The sequence below is a fragment of the Ovis canadensis genome, chromosome 1, assembly GCF_042477335.2.
Source record: "Ovis canadensis isolate MfBH-ARS-UI-01 breed Bighorn chromosome 1, ARS-UI_OviCan_v2, whole genome shotgun sequence".
Classification (NCBI taxonomy): Eukaryota; Metazoa; Chordata; class Mammalia; order Artiodactyla; family Bovidae; genus Ovis; species Ovis canadensis.
The window spans coordinates 169,787,284-169,811,143 of record NC_091245.1 but is presented as its reverse complement, the minus strand read 5'-3'; the positions used below and the strand labels follow the sequence as shown (position 1 = coordinate 169,811,143).

General features: G+C 39.2%; 1 long non-coding RNA gene across 4 annotated transcripts in view; it reads right to left on the bottom strand.

Moving 5' to 3' along the window:
* LOC138419496 (uncharacterized) overlaps window positions 1-23,860 on the bottom strand; it is a 374,854-nt gene that overhangs the window by 57,636 nt on the left and 293,358 nt on the right. The gene's annotated exons all lie outside the window — the stretch shown is intronic.

The window sequence follows — 23,860 nt, the reverse complement described above, 5'->3', positions numbered from 1 at the left end:
ACTACAAACTACAGACATCAAAACAGTATAGTACTGGCACAAAAACAGAAATACAGATCAATAGAACAGATTGAAAGCCCAGGAAAAAACCCATGCACCTATGATCAATTGCTGCTGCTACTGCTGCTAAGCCACTTCAGTCATGTCCCACTGTGTGCAACCCCATAGACAGCAGCCCACCAGGCTCCCCCATCTCTGGGATTCACCAGGCAAGAACACTGGAGTGGGTTGCCATTTCCTTCTCCAATGCATGAAAGTGAAAAGTGAAAGTGAAGTCGTTCAGTCGTGTCTGACTCTTAGCAACCCCACGGACTGCAGCCTACCAGGCTCCTCCATCCATGGGATTTTCCAGGCAAGAGTACTGGAGTGGGGTGCCATTGACTTCTCCATATGATCAATTAATCTATGGCAAAAGAGACAAGACTATACGATGGAGGAAAGGCAGTCTCTTCAATAGATAGTGCTGGGAAAACTGAACAGCTAAATGTAATAAAATGAAATAAGGACAATTTAACACCATGCACAAAAATAAAATCAAAATGGATTGAAGACCTATACTATACTATACATTTAGAATACTATAAAATTCCTAGAGGAAAACAAGGCAGAACACTCTTTGACATGAATCACATTATCTTTTTTGATCTATCTCCCACAATAGGGGAAATAAAAGCAAAAATAAACAAATAGGACTTAATTAAACTCTAAAGCTTTTGCACAGCAAAGAATGCCATAAACAAAATTAAAAGACAACACACTAATCCTTTGTTTAACAAAGGATTAGCCTTTAAAATTTACAACAGTTAAACTTCTTTATTTACAGTTCATGTGACTCAATAACTTAAAAACAACCCAATCAAAAAATGGGCAGAAGATCTAAACAAACATTTCTTCAGAGAAGACATACAGATGGCCAAGAAGGCACAGGAAAAATGCTCAGCATCACTAATTATTAAAGAAATGAAAATCAAAACTATAATGAGATATCACTTTACACCAGTCAGAATGGGCTTCATCAAACAATCTACAAACAATAAATGCTGGAGATGGTGTGGAGAAAAAGGAACCCTCCTATGTTGCTGGTGGAAATGTTAATTGGTAGATTCACTATGGAGAACATTATGGAGGTTCCTTAAAAAACTAAAAGTAGAGCTACCATATGATCCAGGAATCCTACTCTTGGGCATATATCCAGAAAAAAAACTTGGTTTAAAAGAATACATGTGCCCTAATCTTCATTGTAGCACTGTTCACAATAGCCAAGTCATGGAAACAACCTAAATGTCCACCAACATATAAATGAATAAAGAAGATGAGGTACATATATACAATGGAATATTAGGCATCTATAAATAAGAATGAAATAATGCCATTTGCAGTAACATGATAGACTTGAAGATCATACTAAGTGAAATCAGACAGCAAAGACAAATATCATGGTATAACTTAGAAAAGGAAAAATATAAGCATCTGAATGCAGAGTTCCAAAGAACAGCAAGAAGAGATAAGAAAGCCTTCTTCAGGAATCAATGCAAAGATAGAGGAAAACAACAGAATGGGAAAGACTAGAGATCTCTTCAAGAAAATTAGAGATACCAAGGGAACATTTAAAGCAAAGATGGGCTCGATAAAGGGCAGAAATGGTATGGACCTAACAGATGCAGAAGTTATTAAGAAGAGATGGCAAGAATACACGGAAGAACTGTACAAAAAAGATCTTCACAACCTGGATAATCATGATGGTGTGATCACTCATCTAGAGCCAGACATCCTGGAATCTGAAGTCAAGTGGGCCTTAGAAAGCATCACTATGAACAAAGCTAGTGGAGGTGATGGAATTCCAGTAGAGCTATTCCAAATCCTGAAAGATGATGCTGTGAAAGTGCTGCACTCAATATGCCAGAAAATTTGGAAAACTCAGCAGTGGCCACAGGACTGGAAAAGGTCAGTTTTCATTCCAATCCCAAAGAAAGGCAATGCCAAAGAGTGCTCAAACTACCACACAATTGCACTCATCTCACATGCTAGTAAAGTAATGCGCAAAATTCTCCAAGCCAGGCTTCAGCAATACATGAACCGTGAACTTCCTGATGTTCAAGCTGGTTTTAGAAAAGGCAGAGGAACCAGAGATCAAATTGCCAACATCCGCTGGATCATGGAAAAAGGAAGAGAGTTCCTGAAAAACATCTATTTCTGCTTTATTGACTATGCCAAAGCCTTTGACTGTGTGGATCACAATAAACTGCGGAAAATTCTGAAAGAGATGGGAATACCAGATCACCTGACCTGCCTCTTGAGAAACCTATATGCAGGTCAGGAAGCAACAGTTAGAACTGGACATGGAACAACAGACTGGTTCCAAATAGGAAAAGGAGTACATCAAGGCTGTATATTGTCATCCTGCTTATTTAACTTCTATGCAGAGTACATCATGAGAAACGCTGGGCTGGAAGAAGCACAAGCTGGAATCAAGATTGCCTGGAGAAATATCAATAACCTCAGATATGCAGATGACACCACCCTTATGGCAGAGAGTGAAGAGGAACTAAAAAGCCTCTTGATGAAAGTGAAAGAGGAGAGTGAAAATGTTGGCTTAAAGCTCAACATTCAGAAAACAAAGGTCATGGCATCTGGTCCCATCACTTCATGGGAAATAGATGGGGAAACAGTGGAAACAGTGTCAGACTTTATTTTTGGGGGCTCCAAAATCACTGCAGATAGTGACTGCAGCCATGAAATTAAAAGACGCTTACTCCTTGGAAAAAAAGTTATGACCAACCTGGATAGTATATTCAAAAGCAGAGACATTACTTTGCCGACTAAGGTCCGTCTAGTCAAGGCTATGGTTTTTCCTGTGGTCATGTATGGATGTGAGAGTTGGACTATGAAGAAGACTGAGCACTGAAGAATTGATGCTTTTGAACTGTGGTGTTGGAGAAGACCCTTGAGAGTCCCTTGGACTGCAAGGAGATCCAATCAGTCCACTCTGAAGGAGATCAGCCCTGGGATTTTGGGAAGGAATGATGCTAAAGCTGAAGCTCCAGTACTTTGGCCACCTCATGCGAAGAGTTGACTCATTGGAAAAGACTTTGATGCTGGGAGGGATTGGGGGCAGGAGAAGAAGGAGTCGACAGAGGATGAGATGGCTGGATGGCATCACTGACTATGGACATGAGTCTGAGTGAACTCCGGGAGTTGGTGATAGACAGGGAGGCCTGGGGTGCTGCGATTCATGGGGTCACAAAGAGTCAGACACGACTGAGCGACTGAACTGAACTGAACTTTTATGTGGACTCTTTTTAAATGATGCAAATGAACTTATCTACAAAGCAGAAACAAACTCACAGACTTAGAGAATGAACTTGTGGTTACCAGGGGGAAAGGGTGGGCAGGAGGGATAGACTAAGAGCCTGGGATTGACATGTACACACTGCTATATTGAAAACAGATAAATAACAAGGACCTACTGTATGGCACAGGGAACTCTGCTCAAAATTCTGTAATAATCTAAATAAAAGAATTTGAAAAAGAATTTAAAAAAAATTTTTTTTTATTTTAAGAGTTCAGCTTTTTCCAAACATTATTCATTAGAATTAGCCTGTGCTCTCTGACAGTGGATATAAGTACTCTTCTTATGTTCTAACCTGATCCTCTGAACCTCATCCCATCCCTTGCATTAAGGAGAGAGCCTGCCTATCTTGGCACTGAGCCTCAGACTGCTCTGAATCTACCTCCTCCTTCTCCCTGTAGATGACTCAAACCCTGGAGTTCTAGTGCTTCTTCAACTCATTCCCATGTGTGCTATTGGGTACTGAATGATGTACTTGATTCCTGATGCTGGGGCACCCCTGAGTAAAGACCAACTTCTTTGTAATGGTCTGTCTGGTGGCTTTGTTCCCAAGACACGGTCATCCTTGAACCAATCAGGCTTTGTCAGCTCCCACAATCACCTCCAATCCACCCCTGATCCCATCCTCAATGCCTAGGAGGAGACTTCTTAATTATTCCTCCAGTTCTTAAGCCACTGTACCTCCGCTGGTCTTTCTTAGGATTTCTTCTGGTTCTCAACTCACTTGCAGAGCACAATTATGTTTATAAAGTAATCCTCCCTTATCCATGGTTTTGCTTCCCACAGTTTCAGTTACCTGTAGTCAATCGCAGTCCAAAAATAATAACTGAAAAATTCCAGAAATAAACAATTCAGGAGCTTTAAGTTGTGCATACAAATAGCATGATGAAATCTCACACAGTCGCATCCCGTATAGTCTGGGATGTAAATCATCCCTTTATTCAATTTATCTTCCTTTTAGTTACTGCATAGCCACCTTGGTTATTGGATAGACTGCCATAGTGTCACAGTACTTGTCTTCTAGTAACTCTTATTTTACTTAATAATGGCCCCAAAGTGGAAGAGTTGGGATACTAGAAATTCAGATATACCAAAGAGAAGCCACAAAGTGCTTCCTTTAAGTGAAAAGGTGAAAGTTCTTGATGTACTAAAGTGCTGAGGTTGTGAGGATCTATGATAAAAACAAGTCTTCTATCCATGAAATTGTGAAGGAAAAGAAATCCATGCTATATTTGCTTGTGCACTTCAAACTGCAAAAGTTACATCCACAGTATATGATAAATGCTTCATTAATACAAAAAAATCATTAAATTTGTTTAATATTTTAAGAGAGACCATATTCATATAACTTTTATTGCAGTATATTGTTATAATTTTTCTATTTTATTAGTCATTAATATCTTACTGTGCCTAATTTATCAGTTAAAATTTATCATTGGTATGTATGGAAAAGGGAGAAAATGTAGTATACACAGGATTTAATACTATCCAATATTTCAGGCACCCACTGGGGTCTTGGAACATATCCCCTTCCAATAAAGGGGAATTATTGATATTAAGTCTTCAAGTTAGTGTTTTTGCTTTCTTTGGATAAATACCAAGAAATGAGATTACTGGATCATATAGTAGCTCTAATTTTTAATTTTTTAAGGACTCACCAGAATGTTTTCCATAGTGGCTACTTCAATTTGTGTTTCCACCTATAATACCCAAGGGCTCCTTTTTCTCCAAATCTTCACCAACACTTGCTATTTGTTGTCTTTGTGAAAATTTGTTCTAATATATGTGAGTGATATTTCATTGTGGTTCAGTTTGCATTTCCCTGATAATTAATGATGTTGAGCATATTTTCATGTACCTGTTGACCACATGAATGTCTTCTTTGGAAGAATGTCTTTTCAGATCTCCTGTCCATTTTTAATTGAATTGTTTGGGTACTTTGACTGAATTGTATGAGTTCTTTATATATCTTGGATATTAGCCCTTTGTCAGATATATCATTTGCAAATATTTTCTCCCATTCAGTAGGCTGCCATTTAGCTTTATTGACAGTTCCCTTTGCTAAGCAAAAGTTTTTTAGTTCAATGTAGTTCCCCTTATTTTTTGCTTTTGTTGCTTTTTCTTTTGGTTCCAGATTTTAAAAAGCATCACTAAGACCTATGTCAAGGAGCTTACCATCTATGTTTTCTAGGAGTTTTATGATTAAGGAGGGATTCCTGTATAAGCATTTATAAACACATACTCCTATATCAACCATTGTGCTTTGAAATTCTGTGAACATTCAAGGACAAAAAGAAATAATCCCTTCCCTTTAGGAAATGTCTGTCTGGAGAACTAATTAGCATAAAGATTATATAAGGAAGTGAATCAAATGCTCAGTGAAGTCTGAGAATGAAACCTCCAAGCTGAAGTGGTACAGGAGCCCTACGAGCAAGATACCTAGGATTCTTAAGGACAGAGACTGAATCTTATTCATTATTCTGTCTCAATTCCTAGTAATTACTTGGTATAGATCTAGTGTACAATAAGCGGTCCTCAATAAATGATTAAGTCCACATACAAATTCCAGATGATTTGAGTTACATTAATCAGGTGTCACAGAGCCAGACCAGATAAATTAGAACACTTTTAAACTGGCTTTAAGCTGTGTGACTCGTGGATAGAATTCCAGTGTCTGGCTGGCCCTGATATCAGTGAAGCATCTCACCCCTCCTGGCTGCTTCACCTGCTCACATTGCTTATCTCTAATGAAGATATCTCATGGATCCTCAGGCTCAAACAGGCACTCAAGTCTTTGTGCAATCTTTGTGCAGACTGTTTGAATATCTCCAAATACAGAAGATTCACTTCCCTGCAAGACTCCATAGAGATCAGACAAATTTAGAAATCCTTCTTTGCAGTAAGATAAAATCTGTCTTTCTGAAACTTCAGCCCAGTTGCCCTAGTTTTAGGCTCCGCTACCACAGGAAGCACATCTTGAACCTCTTCATTGAACAGTCCCTCAGATACAGGAAGACTAAAGCTCATTGAACCCTTTCTTAAGCTGACTAAAAACATCCTCAGTATTATCAATTATCCCTCCCATTCCACATCCCCTTACTTCTCTGGCTAGTCTCCATTAAATGCATTTTTATTTACATATGTCATTTATTAATATTAAGTACAGCATACAGAATAGAACATAGGTACTCCAATACCAGCTGACCAGCATAAAGAAGACAAGTACTATCACCTTCTCTATTCTATATATCATATCTTAATCAATGGGATTTGTGATCATATTAAATTTCTATCATAATCATAGCACATTGCTAATTTATGTTGTACTTACTGTCAACTAAATTTTTCACATTAGAAACCACCAAGTTATATTTCCCCATCTGGGAACATTTTATAACCGAACTTTGAACCCATGGCAAGGTTTCCCATTTTTCTTATTAAATTTTACCTAGTAAATTCTGCTTATAGTTTCAACAGATCTTGTTAGCTCCTTACTCCATCGTGCAACATCTTTAATAGTCCCCTGTTTAAATTTATTTATTTATTAATAAATCCATTTATTAATTTATTTATTTATTAATTTAAAAATAAGTGATTTATAGAATGCTCACTGGGTGCTATGGACTGTTCTAAGCACTGAGGATTTAACAGTGAATAAGACAGACAAAAGCCCTTGTTCTGTGCTGCACTCAGTCATGTCCGACTCTTTGTGATCCCATGGACTGTAGCCCACCAGGCTTCTCTGCCCACGGGATTCTCCAGGCAAGAACACTGGAGTGGGTTGCCATTTCCTTCTCCAGGGGATCTTCCCAATCCAGGGATTGAACCCTCATTTCTTGTGTCTCCTCATTGGCCACCAGTGCCACCTGGGAAGGCCCTGGCAGCTCAGATGGTAAAGAATTTGCCTGCAATGCAGGAGACCTGGGTTTGATCCCTGGGTCAGGAAGATCCCCTGGAGGAGGAAAGAGCAACCCACTCCAGTATTCTTGCCTGGATAATTCCATGGACAGAGGAGCCTGGTGGGCTACAGTTCACAGGGCCGCAAAGAGTCAGACACAACTGAGCAACAAAACCCCTTTCTTATGGAGAATTCACATTCAGAAGTGGTAAGAGGATGGGTAAAGGGAGAAGGGCTGAGAAAGGGAGCACCATAGGGTGATGGAGACAGATAAAGCTTCTCTTTGCACTAAGAGTGAATGAGCGGGAGCAATCTGCTGTGTCAGAAGACCAACGGCCCCCACTGACGCCCCGAGGCAAGGGACAGGAGGCCGAAGATCAGGGCCAGAGGCCACACACCCAACCCCTGCCTTCCTCACCCTCCCTGATGGGCAGCAGGGGGGAAGACAAAGCGAGGGGCCTGCTACTCAGCCCTAATGGAGAAGGCAATGGCACCCCACTCCAATACTCTTGCCTGGAAAATCCCATGGATGGAGGAGCCTGGTAGGCTGCGGTCCATGGGGTCGCTAGGAGTTGGACACGACTGAGCGACTTCACTTTCACGTTTCACTTTCATGCATTGGAGAAGGAAATGGCAACCCACTCTATTGTTCTTGCCTGGAGAATCCCAGGGATGGGGAAGCCTGGTGGCTGCCATCTATGAGGTTGCACAGAGTCGTACACGACTGAAGCGACTTAACATTAGTAGCACTCAGCCTTAAATAGGAATGCAGTTTTGGCATTTGCAGAGATGTATATGGACCTAGAGACTGTCATACAGAGTGAAGTAAGCCAGAAAAACAAATATCATTCTATTAATTTATATATATGGAATCTAGAAAAATGGTGCAGATGAACCTATTTGCAAAGCAGAAATAGAGACACAGACAAAGAGAACAAATATATGGACACCAAAGGGCAATAGTATTTTATGCGACTATGCATAAAATGGTCAACTAATGAGAACATACTGTGTAGCACAAGAAACTCTACTCAATGGTCTGTGGTGACCTAAATGGAAAGAAAATCCAAAAAAACAGGGGATATATGTATACATATAGCTGATTCACTTTGCTATACAGCAAAAACTAACAAAAATTATAAAGCAACTATACTATAATAAAAAAAATTTTAAGAGTGAATGAGCATGCCTTCTCTCTCTTATGCCTTTCATACAAGTTAGGCTGATCCTTCTCTGGACAAAAATGCTCCAGGGATGTCCTCTCAACAAATTGTTCCTCTCTGTGGTCAACAGGAATGCCCTCTGAAAACTTGGCATAAACTATTGGTTGCATTCCTTGATTTTCCTCCAAGGAATCACTCAGGTGCCCTAAGATAAACTTTCATAAGCCCCATGGGAGTAAAACTGGGATGACCCACTCTACCAGTCAGAGGTACAAATATAATTGCATCTATTTTACTTTTTCTACTTTATTATTTAAACCCCAACTAGTTTTCCTGCATACCAAGAGACATTGCCATTATAAAGTCCACAAGACTCCATGGGACCCTTTCTTAAAATATCAGACTCCTACAATACATAACTGAAGGAAATTCCAATTCTTCAAGTGTACAGAACTGATCCAAAGGTAACATGATAGCTCTTCCTCTATATTTAGAAAATGAGGCTAGAATGTTAATTTTGGCAAGAACACTATTTTCATTAGCAATTAGGGGAGGGAGACATTTCTTCAGGAATAAATTTAAAAAATCTTGATTTGTGTATATAGTGAAGATGAAAAAAAGGTAGAGACCAGGGATCTAAAAATCTAATCAACTTTTCCATCAGGGGACCAGAGGGGAATGTTTTTTTCTTTTTTCCACATCTTCTATTTTCTTTCCCTTTTAAACTTTGCCTCCCAGGGGAAGCCAAGACTGAGAGGAAAGATACTGGGCTGAACTGGAATAACTATACAATTAGCTGGATCAGAAGAGACTGAGCTGGCCAAAGCTGTAAGTCATTTTTAATTTGCAGCCTTCCAAACTAGCCCTGAAATCTTTCCTCGGGCATTGGCAACATACTGCACAGCCAGAGAGCTACAGGCAGCCTGCTGGGAATTTTAGTGACACATCAAGCATTCACCCGCCCTCAGCAAAGTATTCTCCCACACCCTCCTACCTCCATCATGCTCAACCTGGTCCTAGAGGCGCCAGGAGCTTGGCACCACACAAAGCCATCCCTCCCAAAAGAGTCAGTCTTTCATCATTGGCTCTGAGCCCAAGATTCCCTTTCTTGCCCACTCCAGGCACGAACACATCCTCATGCTTTATCTGATCTTGGCTATCAACTCTGGATGAGAAAAACAAAGCCCAGCTTACTTACATCTTAGAAAGGGGTTTGTTAACCAAAATATCTCTTAGAAATGGGATACTAGTTATTAGGTTTCAAATTACTCCACATTTAGTCCCATTTAGTCAAGAGTGACAAATACAAGGCACCCACAGTACTCAGCTGAACACAGCTGCACCCCTGTGATAGTTTGACAAATGACTTATCCCAATGGCATGGGACTCAGTCAAAGTTTCAGATGCTTCAGTTTCACACGTGTATACATATGTCCAAACCCATCAAATTTAGATATTAAATGTGTTTTTTGAATATTAATTATACCTCAATAAATCTGTTTTTTAAAAAGTCATCACTTAAAAGGAAGTGAAATTTGAACAGAAAATTCTTCATACCCTGATGGAAGTGTAAGGACTTCAGGTATATATAATAATTATAATAACAACAGTAGCTAGCACATATATATATTTCCAGTGTACTGTACATAGATCCAGAGAAGGCAATGGCACCCCACTCCAGTACTCTTGCCTGGAAAATCCTATGGATGGAACCTGGTAGGCTGCAGTCCATGGGGTCGCTAAGAGTCGGATACGACTGAGAGACTTCCCTTTCACTTTTCACTTTCATCCATTGGAGAAGGAAATGGCAACCCACTCCAGTGTTCCTGCCTGGAGAATCCCAGAGATGGGGGAGCCTGGTGGGCTGCCGTATATGGGGTCTCAAGAGTCAGACACGACTGAAGTGACTTAGCAGTAGCAGTACATAGATCATCTCATTTAACATATGCAACAATCCTATAAGATCATTACTATTATCACAATTTCTGTTTTAACTAGTCCTACAAGTATCAGTGAATTTAATATTATCCTCTTAGGACTAGGAAGGTGGGATTTTAAGGCCAGAAAGACTCATAATTAGAGTCATTGGCCCTTTTTCCCACACACCACACCCATAGGCCACTACCTTCCCTTTCCTGCTGCAGACAAGTTTACCATCTTCTGTTGCTGCTGCTGCTGCTAAGTCACTTCTCTTGTCTGACTCTGTGCAACCCCAGAGACGGCAGGCCACCAGGCTCTCCCATCCCTGCGATTCTCCAGGCAAGAACACTGGAGTGGGTTGCCATTTCCTTCTCCAAAGAATGAAAGTGAAAAGTGAAAGTGAAGTCGCTCAGTCATGTCCGATTCTTAGTGACCCCATGAATTTCAGCCCACCAGGCTCTGCCATCCATGCGTCTTCCAGGCAAGAGTACTGGAGTGGGTTGCCATTGCCTTCTCTGCACCACCTTCTGCAGATGGGACCAAATGATTTCATATTGTTTTCAACAACTATATGAAGAGATACAATTAAAATAGCCTTTTATTCCCCTTTCTCAACAACTCCCACAATACTACATTTACAGAATTCTCCGCTTGAACAGGTTTCCTTTAGTTTAAACTTCTCTTCAAGAAATACTGCCTCAGACACATTGGTATTATGTGACCTTCCTAAAATAATCCATGTAGGCACAGGTATTTATTAAAACAAAGACCATGTTGTCTAGTATTAAAAACCAAGGCAGGGTATGAGAATTTAATCACTAGCTAGATAAAGAGAGGACAATCAAGAACATGTATCTGCAGGTAAAATACTACATAGAACACTCCCTAATCAAACTCTTTTCTGGGTGGCAACTTTGAAGAGAAGCCAACCAAAAGTGTTTTTTTATAGTTGCACTTGTGTGTGTAAACTTATGTTACTTTTCAATGCATTGAGCTTGCTGTCAATTGCCTAATAAGAAAATGTCTATGGTATGGAGAATTAAAGTGTTTCAATTGCCTAGACATTTGGAAGAAGAAATAAATTAATGAATAAAAAATGGGAAATGGGAAAACATTCTTAGGAAAGATATTTGTTTTGAGCCACATTTCCTCTAGAACTTGATTTCTATCTTCTGTCTCTTGTATAGGATTATCTTTGAAAGTATTTGTTGCACAGTGAGTGTAAGAAATTTCTAGGGACATCTGAAAGCAGAGGTTTGGCTGAAGAGGCTGGATTTTTTTTCTCCCCTTTTTTGCAAATTTTATTTTATTGTGGTAATCCCAAAGAAAGGCAATGCAAAAGAATGCTCAAACTATCACACAACTGCACTCATCTCACATGCTAGTAAAGTCATGTTCAAAGTTCTCCAAGCCAGGTTCAGCAATACATGAATCGTAAACTTCCTGATGTTCAAGCTGGTTTTAGAAAAGGCAGAGGAACCAGAGATCAAATTGCCAACATCCACTGGATCATGGAAAAAGCAAGAGAGTTCCAGAAAAACATCTATTTCTGCTTTATTGACTATGCCAAAGCCTTTGACTGTGTGGATAACAATAAACTGTGGAAAATTCTGAAAGAGATGGGAATACCAAACCACCTGACCTGCCTCTTGAGAAATCTGTATGCAGGTCAGGAAGCAACAGTTAGAACTGGACATGGAACAACAGACTGGTTCCAAATAGGAAAAGGAGTACATCAAGGTTGTATATTGTCATCCTGCTTATTTAACTTCTATGCAGAGTACATCATGAAAAAAACTGGACTGGAAGAAACACAAGCTGGAATCAAGATTGCCGGGAGAAATATCAATAACCACAGATATGCAGATGGCACCACCCTTATGGCAGAGAGTGAAGAGGAACTAAAAAGCCTCTTGATGAAAGTGAAAGTGGAGAGTGAAAAAGTTGGCTTAAAGATCAACATTCAGAAAACAAAGATCGTGGCATCTGGTCCCATCACTTCATGGGAAAGAGATGGGGAAACAGTGGAAACAGTGTCAGACTTTATTTTGGGGGGCTCCAAAATCACTGCAGATAGTGACTGCAGCCATGAAATTAAAAGACGCTTACTCCTTGGAAAAAAATTTATGAGCAACCTAGATAGTATATTCAAAAGCAGAGACGTTACTTTGCCGACTAAGGTCCGTCTTGTCAAGGCTATGGTTTTTCCAGTGGTCATGTATGGATGTGAGAGTTGGACTGTGAAGAAGGCCTAGCACTGAAGAATTGATGCTTTTGAACTGTGGTTTTGGAGAAGACTCTTGAGAGTCCCTTGGACTGCAAGGAGATCCAACCAGTCCATTCTGAAGATCAGCCCTGGGATTACTTTGGAAGGAATGATGCTAAAGCGGAAACTCCAGTACTTTGGCCACCTCATGCGAAGAGTTGACTCATTGGAAAAGACTCTGATGCTGGGAAGGATTGGGGTCAGGAGGAGAAGGCGACGACCGAGGATGAGATGGCTTGATGGCATCACTGACTCAATGGACGTGAGTCTGAGTGAACTCCGGGAGTTGGTGTTGGACAGGGAGGCCTGGCGTGCTGCGATTCATGGGGTCGCAAAGAGTCGGACATGACCGATCGGCTGAACTAAACTAAACTAAGAATGCTTAACGTGAAATCTACCTTCTTATCACATTTTTAAATGTACAAGATAATATTGCTGACTAGGTAAAGTGTTTTGCACCACATTTCTAGAACATATTCATATTGCTTAACTGAAACTTTGTGCCTGTTGATTAATAACTTCCCATTTCATCCTCCACCTTCTAAGAATTTGACTCTTTTAGATACCTCATACAAGTGGAATCATGCCATATTTTGCCTTCTGTGACTGGCTTATTTCACTTAGCATAATGTCCTTAAGGTCATCCATGTTTGCACGTTGCAAAATTTCCTTCTTTTTTATTGCTGAATAATATTCCATTGTATGCAGATACCACATTTTCTTTATCCATTCATCTATTGATGGAAATTTAGTTTTTCCATTGTAAATAGTGCTGAAATAAACATGCAGGTGCTAATATCACTTGAGATCCTAATTTCATTTATTTTAGATAAATATCAAAAAGTATTATTGCTGGATCATATGGTATTTTTAGTTTTGAACAATCTATTTTCCATAGCATCTACATCATTTTGTATTCCTACAAACAGTGTTCCTGGTTTACAATTTCTTCACATCCTTGCCAACACATGTTGTCTTTGGTTTTTTTTCGTAATATCCATCCTGACAGGTGTGAGGTGATATCTGTGGTTTTTATTTCCATTACATTCCAATGGCATTTTTTTCAGAAATAGAAAAAATGATTTGATTTCAAAATTCATATGTAATCACAAAGGACCACAAATAACCAAATCAATCTTTAAAAATAAGAACAAAGCTGGATGCATCATACTTCCTAAATTCAAAATATATTACAAAGCTACTGCAATGAAAACCATATAACACTGGCATAAAGACAGATATATAGATATAAGGAACATAATAGAGAACCAAGAAATAAATCCAAACATATCTAGCCAGCTGATCTTTGACAAGGATGCCAAGAAAACACAATAGGGAAAGGATAGCCTTTTCAAATAATGGTGTTGGAAAAGTAGATATCCATATGCAAAAAAATGAAGTTGGACCTTTTTCTTACATTATGCAGAACAATCAAAATCAAAGTTGGTTTATAAACTTAAATGTAATGTCTGAAACTCTTAAATTTCTAAAATAAAACATGTTTAAAGTTCATGACATTGGTCTTGGCAGTGACTTCATGGGTATGACACTAAAATCATGGGTAACAAATGCAGTGATTTCATCAGTATGACACTAAAAGCACAGGTAACAAAAGTAAAAATCGACAAGGGAAACATCAAACTAAAAAGCTTCTGCATAGCAAAGGGAACAATCAACAGAGTGAAAAAGCAACTTGTGGAATGGGAGAAAACAATATATCTAAGAAATTAATGTCTAAAATATATAAGGATCTCACAAAACTTGAAAGAAAATAAACATTAAATTCAAAGGAATAGACATTTCTTAAAAGAAAACTGAAGCTGCTTCTTCTTGCTCTACCTTTTATTAGTGTTGAGAGGTAAGCAACTGCAGGATAAAACATTAAGCGGAAGTTTAATGTCTGGAGAATACCTTAGGCCTTTGACAAATGTGAGCTCTTTTTAAGACATAAACTTTATCTGTCTTTCTCATCCCCAGGCCTAGCACATGCCTGAAACTCAAGGAGGGGATCATTATTTGATCAATTTACTTGATTCAAAATTAATACCCATCTGATCTATGACCCACTCAAGGAGAGGAGAAGCTCTTTGGGGTACAGTGAATCAGCACAGTAGTAACAGACCCAGAAGAACCATCAAGTTCTTCCCAAGAAGAATAAGTAAGATGTTGTTAATTAATAAAACTAGACATGAAATACTTCTTGCTGTAAAGACAAAAAACCCTATTTTCAAACACCATTAGAAAATAGAAAACAAATAATTAAGGTAACTGTGCATATACCAAAGGAAAGTTAACCAGTCCTTTGCTGCTCACCAAGGTTACTATGCATGTTCAATGTGAATACATGAAGTCAACAGAAGTTTGTTAGTGAATTTTTCAGAACTTGTCCAAAAAGAAATCAACAACATCTTTGGATTCTGGAAAACTTATGTGTTCTGCCTGCAGGATAAATCTAGTCTTTTGGTTTTGTTTCCCTTGTAGCTCAGTTTGTAAAGAATCTGCCTGCAACGCAGGAGACCAGGGTTTGATTCCTGGGTCAGGAAGATACCTTGAAGAAGCAAATGGCAACCCACTCCAGTATTCTTGCCTGGAGAATCCCAAAGACAGAGGAGCCTGGCAGACTACAGTCCATGGGGTTGCAAGAGTTGGACATGACTTAGTGACTAAACCACCACCATTGTTAATTTTAAAGAAAGCAGTTTTAGCCATTCTGAGCTTAATAATAATTGAAGCAAACAGCTGTCCTGGGGAAAGTGGGAACCGATTTCCATTTGCAAGCTTCCTATTTTAAGAAAGACAATTTTATTTTTAATTGGAGGATAATTGCTTTACAGTGTTGGGTTGGTTTCTGCCATACATCAACATGAATCAGTCATAGGTATACATATGTCCCGACCCTCTTGAACCTCCCTCCTACCTCCCACCCCATCCCAGCCCTCTAGGTTGTCACAGAGCACCTGGTTGAGCTCCCTGTGTTATACACCGACTTCTATTAGCTATCTATTTTACATATGGTAATATATATACATTTCAATGCTACTCTCTCAATTCATCTCACCCTCTCTTGACCCCACTGTATCCAGAAGTCTGTTCTCTATGTCTGAGTCTCTATTCCTGCCCTTCAAATAGGTTCATCATTACCATTTTTCTAGATTTCATATATATGTGTTAGTATATGATATTTCGTTTTTGCTTTTCTCTGACTTACTTCACTTTGTATAACAGGTTCTTGGTTCATCTACCTCACTAGAACTGATTCAAATCTATGTCTTTTTATAGCTGAGTAATAGTCCATTGTATATATGTATCAGAGCTTCTTTATCCATTCATCTGTCAACAGACATCTAGGTTGCTTCTATGTCCTGGCTATTGTAAATAGTGCTGCAATGCACATGGGAGTACATGTGTCTTTTTTAGTTATGATTTTCTCAGGATATGTGCCCAATAGAGGGATTTCTGGGTCATATGGTAGTTTTATTCCTAGCTTTTTAAAGAAATCTCTGTACTATTTTCTATAGTGGCTGTATCAATTTACATTCCCATCAATAGGAGAGAGACAATTTTGCAGGAACAAAAGCACATGTACTTAGAATACTTTTCCTCAGCCTAAAGTTTAGAATCAATGGGCAGTCTCTCTCACTCTACTACTATTAAAGCAAAAATGAAAAGCTGTAATTCTCTCTTTATGTTTGCCTTTGCTCCTATGGCTACTTTGCAAAACCTGGTCCTCAGCACCTAAAGAATAAATGTGCCAAGACTTCTGATTGCTCCAGCTTTTTCTCCCAGGCTTTCCCTGTAGACTACTTGTGCTTAGATTTCCTTAAGACCAACCACTTTGTTCATTTGTACTCCAAGCACCTTATGCAACCTCTAACATTGTGAGGCTCCTTTAATGTCTAATTCACAAAGAGTGAATGACTGAGTAAGCTTCCTAAACATTACTCATTGTGTCATTCCTCTACTCTGTCTCATTAATGGCTAGTTACAGCATACTCACCAATATATAGTTTATCATTACTCAGATTTCCTAATTGCAAACTTGCCAACTTGCTAAAATTTATTTGTAATTCCACAATCAACACGAGGGCACATTCAAGATCATTCATGAACATGTGCAAAGTAGTTAAAATTTTGCGTCACTAGTATACCTATTCCCAGCTGATTTTGAATAAGGTGACGTTCTGCCTTCCTGTTTCGGCTCTTAGACTATAAAAAATTGTCCTTTTATAGTCTATTTAGTGCCATGGTTTTTATATTTATGTGCTGTTTGTTGTTGATTTTGTTGTTTATAAGGGCCCATAAGCATAGTGCTGAAGTCCTGTCCACTGTTCCTGAGCCTAAGAAGGTTGTGATGTACCTTATGGAGAAAATACGTGTGCTAGGTAATCCCTGTAACAGGCATGAGCAATAATGCTGTTGGCTATAAATCTAATGTTAATGAATCAATGATATGAATTAAATTTGAAGTCTTTGAATAGAAACAAACATCAAAAAAGGAAGAAAACGTTTTAAACAGAGGCTTACAGGAATGACATTGTATTTCCCCTAAGACAAGCAGTTTGGTATTTGTTATTTCAGTGTTCATGATGACTTTACACAACATATTTGTCACACATAATTAGAATTAACGGTAAACTTTCCCTAACTGCTTCCCAGGGGCCTTAATAATCTGACTATGATATCTCTATTACCTCAGCCCCTCCCTCTCTCAGTAGGCTGGATGTTCCAGTCACCTTGCCACCACCAGCCCATGCTTCTGTGGTCTGTGGTTCCTCTATGCCTTCCTTCATATTTTTATACCATGTAAACCAACTTTTAGGCAAAAAATAAATGAATAAAAATGAATAGCTCCATGAGAGATTTATTAGGCTAAATGATTGTGTTTTAAATTATTTTCATTTTAGTCATTAGTGTGCTGTTCACTTTTTGCATTTAGGTCCTATAGTCACAAGAAACTTTTAAAACAATTTATGTATATCAAGAATGAAGGGATGGAGCCAAAGCAAAAACAATACCCAGTTGTGGATGTGACTGGTGGTAGAAGCAAGATCCGATGCTGTAAAGAGCAATATTGCATAGGAACCTGGAATGTCAGGTCCATGAATCAAGGCAAATTGGAAGTGGTCAAACAAGAGATGGCAAGGGTGAACGTTGACATTCTAGGAATCAGAGAACTAAAATGGACTGGAACGGGTGGATTTAACTCAGATGACCATTCTATCTACTACCACAGGCAGGAACCCCTCAGAAGAAATGGATTAGCCATTATGGTCAACAAAAGAGCCCGAAATGCAGTACTTGGATGCAGTCTCAAAAACGACAGAATGATCTCTGTTCGTCTCCAAGGAAAACCATTCAATATCACAGTAATCCAAGTCTATGCCCCAACCAGTAACGCTGAAGAAGCTGAAGTTGAACGGTTTTATGAAGACCTACAAGACCTTTTAGAACTAACACCCAAAAAAGATGTCCTTTTCATTATAGGGGACTTGAATGCAAAAGTAGGAAGTCAAGAAACACCTGGAGTAACAGGCAAATTTGGCCTTGGAATACGGAATGAAGCAGGGCAAAGACTAATAGAGTTTTGCCAAGAGAACGCACTGGTCATAGCAAGTACCCTCTTCCAACAACACAAGAGAAGACTCTGCACATGGACATCACCAGAAGGTCAACACCAAAATCAGATTGATTATATTCTTTGCAGCCAAAGATGGAGAAGCTCTATACAGTCAACAAAAACAAGATCGGGAGCTGACTGCGGCTCAGATCATGAACTCCTTATTACCAAATTGAGACTGAAATTGAAGAAAGTAGGGAAATCCGCTAGACCATTCAGGTATGACCTAAATCAAATCCCTTATGATTATACAGTGGAAGTGAGAAATCAATTTAAGGGCCTAGATCTGATAGAGTGCCTGATGAACTATGGAATGAGGTTCGTGACATTGTACAGGAGACAGGGATCAAGACCACCCCCATGGAAAAGAAATGCAAAAAAGCAAAATGGCTGTCTGGGGAGGCCTTACAAATAGCTGTGAAAAGAAGAGAGGCGAAAAGCAAAGGAGAAAAGGAAAGATTTAAGCATCTGAATGCAGAGTTCCAAAGAACAGCAAGAAGAGATGAGAAAGCCTTCTTCAGCCATCAATGCAAAGAAATAGAGGAAAACAACAGAATGGGAAAGACTAGAGATCTCTTCAAGAAAATTAGAGATACCAAGGGAACATTTCATGCAAAGATGGGCTTGATAAAGGACAGAAATGGTATGGACCTAACAGATGCAGAAGATATCAAGAAGAGGTGGCAAGAATACACAGAAGAACTGTACAAAAAAAGATCTACATGACCCAGATAATCATGATGATGGGATCACTAATTTAGAGCCAGACATCCTGAAATGTGAAGTCAAGTGGGCCTTAGAAAGCATCACTACGAACAAAGCTAGTGGAGGTGATGGAATTCCAGTTGAGCTGTTTCAAATCCTGAAAGATGAGGCTGTGAAAGTGCTGCACTCAATATGCCAGCAAATTTGGAAAACTCAGCAGTGGCCACAGGACTGGAAAAGGTCAGTTTTCATTCCAACCCCAAAGAAAGGCAATGCCAAAGAATGCTCAAACTACCACACAATTGCACTCATCTCACATGCTAGTAAAGTAATGTGCAAAATTCTCCAAGCCAGGCTTCAGCAATACATGAACCGTGAACTTCCTGATGTTCAAGCTGGCTTTAGAAAAGGCAGAGGAACCAGAGATCATATTGCCAACATCTGCTGGATCATGGAAAAAGCAAGAGAGTTCCAGAAAAACATCTATTTCTGCTGTATTGACTATGCCAAAGCCTTTGACTCTGTGGATCACAAGAAACTGTGGAAAATTCTGAAAGAGATGGGAATACCAGACCACCTGACCTGCCTTTTGAGAAACCTATATGTAAGTCAGGGAGCAACAGTTAGAACTGGACATGGAACAACAGACTGGTTCCAAATAGGAAAAGGAGTACGTCAAGGCTGTATATTGTCACCCTGCTTATTTAACTTCTATGCAGAGTACATCATGAGAAACGCTGGACTGGAAGAAGCATAAGCTGGACTCAAGATTTCCAGGAGAAATATCAATAACCTCAGATATGCAGATGACACCACCCTTATGGCAGAGAGTGAAGAGGAACTAAAAAGCCTCTTGATGAAAGTGAAAGAGGAGAGTGAAAATGTTGGCTTAAAGCTCAACATTCAGAAAATGAAGATCATGGCATCCGGTCCCATCACTTCATGGGAAATAGATGGGGAAACAGTGGAAACAGTGTCAGACTTTATTTGGGGGGGGCTCCAAAATCACTGCAGATGGTGACTGCAGCCATGAAATTAAAAGACGCTTACTCCTTGGAAGAAAAGTTATGACCAACCTAGATAGTATATTCAAAAGCAGAGACATTGCTTTGCTGACTAAGGTCTGTCTAGTCAAGGCTATGGTTTTTCCAGTGGTCATGTATGGATGTGAGAGTTGGACTGTGAAGAAGGCTCGTGCTAAAGAATTGATGCTTTTCAACTGTGGTGTTGGAGAAGACTCTTGAGAGTCCCTTGGACTGCAGGGAGATCCAACCAGTCCATTCTGAAGGACATCAGCCCTGGGATTTCTTTGGAAGGAATTATGCTAAAGCTAAAACTCCAGTACTTTGGCCACCTCATGTGAAGAGTTGACTCATTGGAAAAGACTTTGATGCTGAGAGGGATTGGGGGCAGGAGGAGAAGAGGATGACCAAGGATGAGATGGCTGGATGGCATCATGGACTCGATGGACGTGAGTCTGAGTGAACTCTGGGAGTTGGTGATGGACAGGGAGGCCTGGCGTGCTGCGATTCATGGGGTCGCAAAGAGTTGGACATGACTGAGCGACTGAACTGAACTGAATATATTCTTCTACTTTTATTTCAGATTGGAGTATAGCTAATTAACAATGTTATGATAACTTCAGGTGTACAGCAAAGTGATTCAGCTGTACCTATACATGTATCTATTCTTTTTCAAATTCTTTTCCTATTTAGGTTGTTACATAGTATTGAGCAGAGTTCCCTGTGCTCTACAGTAGGTCCTTGTTGGTTATTCATTTTAAATATGGCAGTGTCTACATGTCAATCCCAAACTCCCTAAATATTCCTTCCCACTAGCAACCATAAATCCGTCTCTAAGTCTGTAAGTCTATTTCTGTTTTGTAAATAAGTTCATTTGTATCATTTCTTTTTAGATTCCTCATGTAAGTGATATCCTAAGATACTTCTCTTTCTGACTTACTTTACTCAGTATGACAATCTCTAGGCCTATTTATGTTGCTACAAGTGCATTATTTCATTTTTTAATGGCTGAGTAATATTTAATTGTATATATGGATCACATCTTTATCCATTCCTCTATCAATGGGCATTTATGTTGCTTCCACGTCTTGATAATTTGTAAACATTGCTGCAATGAATGTTGGGGTGCATGTATCCTTTTGAACCAATTTCTTTTCTGGATATATATACCCAGGACTGGGATGGCAGGATCATATAGTAGCTCTATTTTTAGTTATTTTAAGGAATCTCCATACTATTTTCCATAGTGGCAGTACCAATTTATATTCCCACCAACAGTATAGGAGGGTTCCCTTCTCTTAACACCTTTTCCAGCCCAATACATTAAAAGGATCAAATACCATGATCAAAAGGGATTTATCCCAGAGATACAAGGATTATTCAATACCTGCAAATCAATCAATTGATACATAACATTAACAAATTCAAGGATAAAAACCATGTGATCATCCCAATAGATGCAGAAAAATCTTCTGATAAAATTCAACACACACTTATGATAAAAAAAAAAAATCCAGAAAGTGGGCATAGAGGGAACGTACCTCAATATAATAAAAGTCATATACAACAAACCTACAGATAACATCACACTCAATGGTAAAAAGCTGAAAACGTTTCCTCTAAGATCAGGAACAAGACAAGATGTCCACTCTTGTTTTTGAAGTCCTTGCCATGGCAATCAGAGAAGACAAAGAAATAAACGGAATCCAAATGGGAAAAGGAGAAATAAAACTATCACTGTTTACAGATGACATGATACTACACATAGAAAATCCTGAAGATAGTACCAGAAAACTACTACAGCTTATCTGTGAATTTGGTAAAGTGGCAAAATACAAAATTGACACACAGAAATCTGTTGCATTTCTATTCACTAACAATGAAAGATCAAAAGGAGAAATTAAAGAAACAATTCCATTTACCATCACATCAAAAATAATAAAATGCCTAGGAATAAACCTCCCTAAGGAGACAAAAGACCTGTACTCCAAAAACTATAAGATGCTAATGAAAGAAAACACACACATACACACACACACAAACAGATGGAATGATATACCATATTATTGGATTGGAAGAATCAATATTGTGAAAATGACTATACTATGCAAAGCAATCTACAGGTTCAATGCAATTCCTATCAAATTAACAATGGCATTTTTCACAGAACTAGAACAACAAAAAATCTTAAAATTTGTATAGAAACACTAAAGACCCCAAATAACCAAAGCAATCTTGAGGGGGAAAAAAAATAAAACAGAGCTGGAGGAATTAGTCTCCTTGACTTCAGACTATACTGCAAGGATGAAGTCATCAAAACAGTATTATACTGACACAAAGCATAGAAATACAAATCAACATAACAGAATAGAAACCCCAGAAATAAGTCCATGCACCTATGGTCAATTAATCTATGTCAAAGGAGGCGAGACTATACAATGGGGGGCAGGGATGAACAGCCTCTTCAATAAACGGTGTTGGGAAAACTGGACAGCTACATGTAAAAAGAAGTGAAATTAGAACATTCTGTCACACCATACACAAAAATAATTTCTAAATGGATTAAAGACCTAAATGTAAGTCCAGACACTATAAAAATCTTAAAGGAAAATATAGGTAAAAACTCTTTGACATAAATCATAGCAATATCTATTTTGATCCATTTCCTAGAGTAATAGAAATAAAAACAAAAACAAACAAACTGGTCCAGTATTTATTTTTGTAACAGAAAAGTGTGCTTCCAGTTCGAGATGGCAAAGTAGAAGGATGTGCGCTCATCTCCTCCTGCAAGAGCACCAACATTGCCGCTCGCTGTTGAACAACCATTGACAAGAGGATGCCAGAACCCACCAAAAAACGATACCCCACATCCAAAGACAAAGAAAAAGCCACAGCAAGACAGTAGGAGGAGTAAAATCAGGATAAAATCAAATCCTATAACCACCAGATGGGTGATCCACAGACAGGAGAACAATAATACTGAAAAAGTTCTCCCACTGTTGTAAAGACTCTGAACCCCACATCAGGTTTCCCAGCCTGGAGGCTCAACAAACTGCCTGGGAATCCCCAGGGCATCTGGCTTTGAGGGCCAGTGGGATTTGATTATAGGGTCTCCAGAAGACTGGGGGCAACAGAGACTTCAGTCTTGGGGGGCAAAAACAAAATTTTGTGTGCACCAAGACCCAAAGGAGAGGAGCAGTGACCCTACAAGGGACTGAATCAAAACTACCTGCTAGTGTTGGAGGGCCTCCTGTGGAGGCCTGGGTCAGCAGAGGCTCATCACAGGGATAGGGTCACTGGAAGTTTCCTCTTGACATAAACCCTCTTGGAGTTCACCATTAAACCTACCATAGAGCCCAGAGATGCCAGGGCTAGGTTGCCTGAGGTCAAACAAATACCAGGGAGGGAGTGCAACCCCACCTATCAGCAGATAATTGGATTAAATATTGAGCAAGGCCCTACATACCAGAGCAAGACCCAGTTTTTCCCATTGCCAGTTCCTCCCACCAAAAAGCCTGCACAAGCCTCTTGGCCTCAGCCATCAGAAGGCCGACAGAAGAAGCTCTAGAAGAAGCACAGTCTCACAGTGGCTAAAATAAAAACCATATTACAGAAAGTTAATCACAATGAAAAAGCAGAAAGTCCAGATGAATGGATGATATAAAACCCCAGAAAAACAACTAAATTAAGGCAACCTTCCAGAAAAAGAATTCAGAATAATGATAGTGAAGATGATCCAGGATCTTGGGAAAGAATGGAGGCAAGAAAAAAAAAAAAAATAAGAATGGAGCCAAACACTGAGAAGAGGCAAGAAATATTTACCAAAGACCAGAAGAACTAAAGAACAAACAAACAGATGACTAATACACTAGAAGGAATCAACAGCAGAATAACTGAGGCAGAAGAACAAATAAATGAGC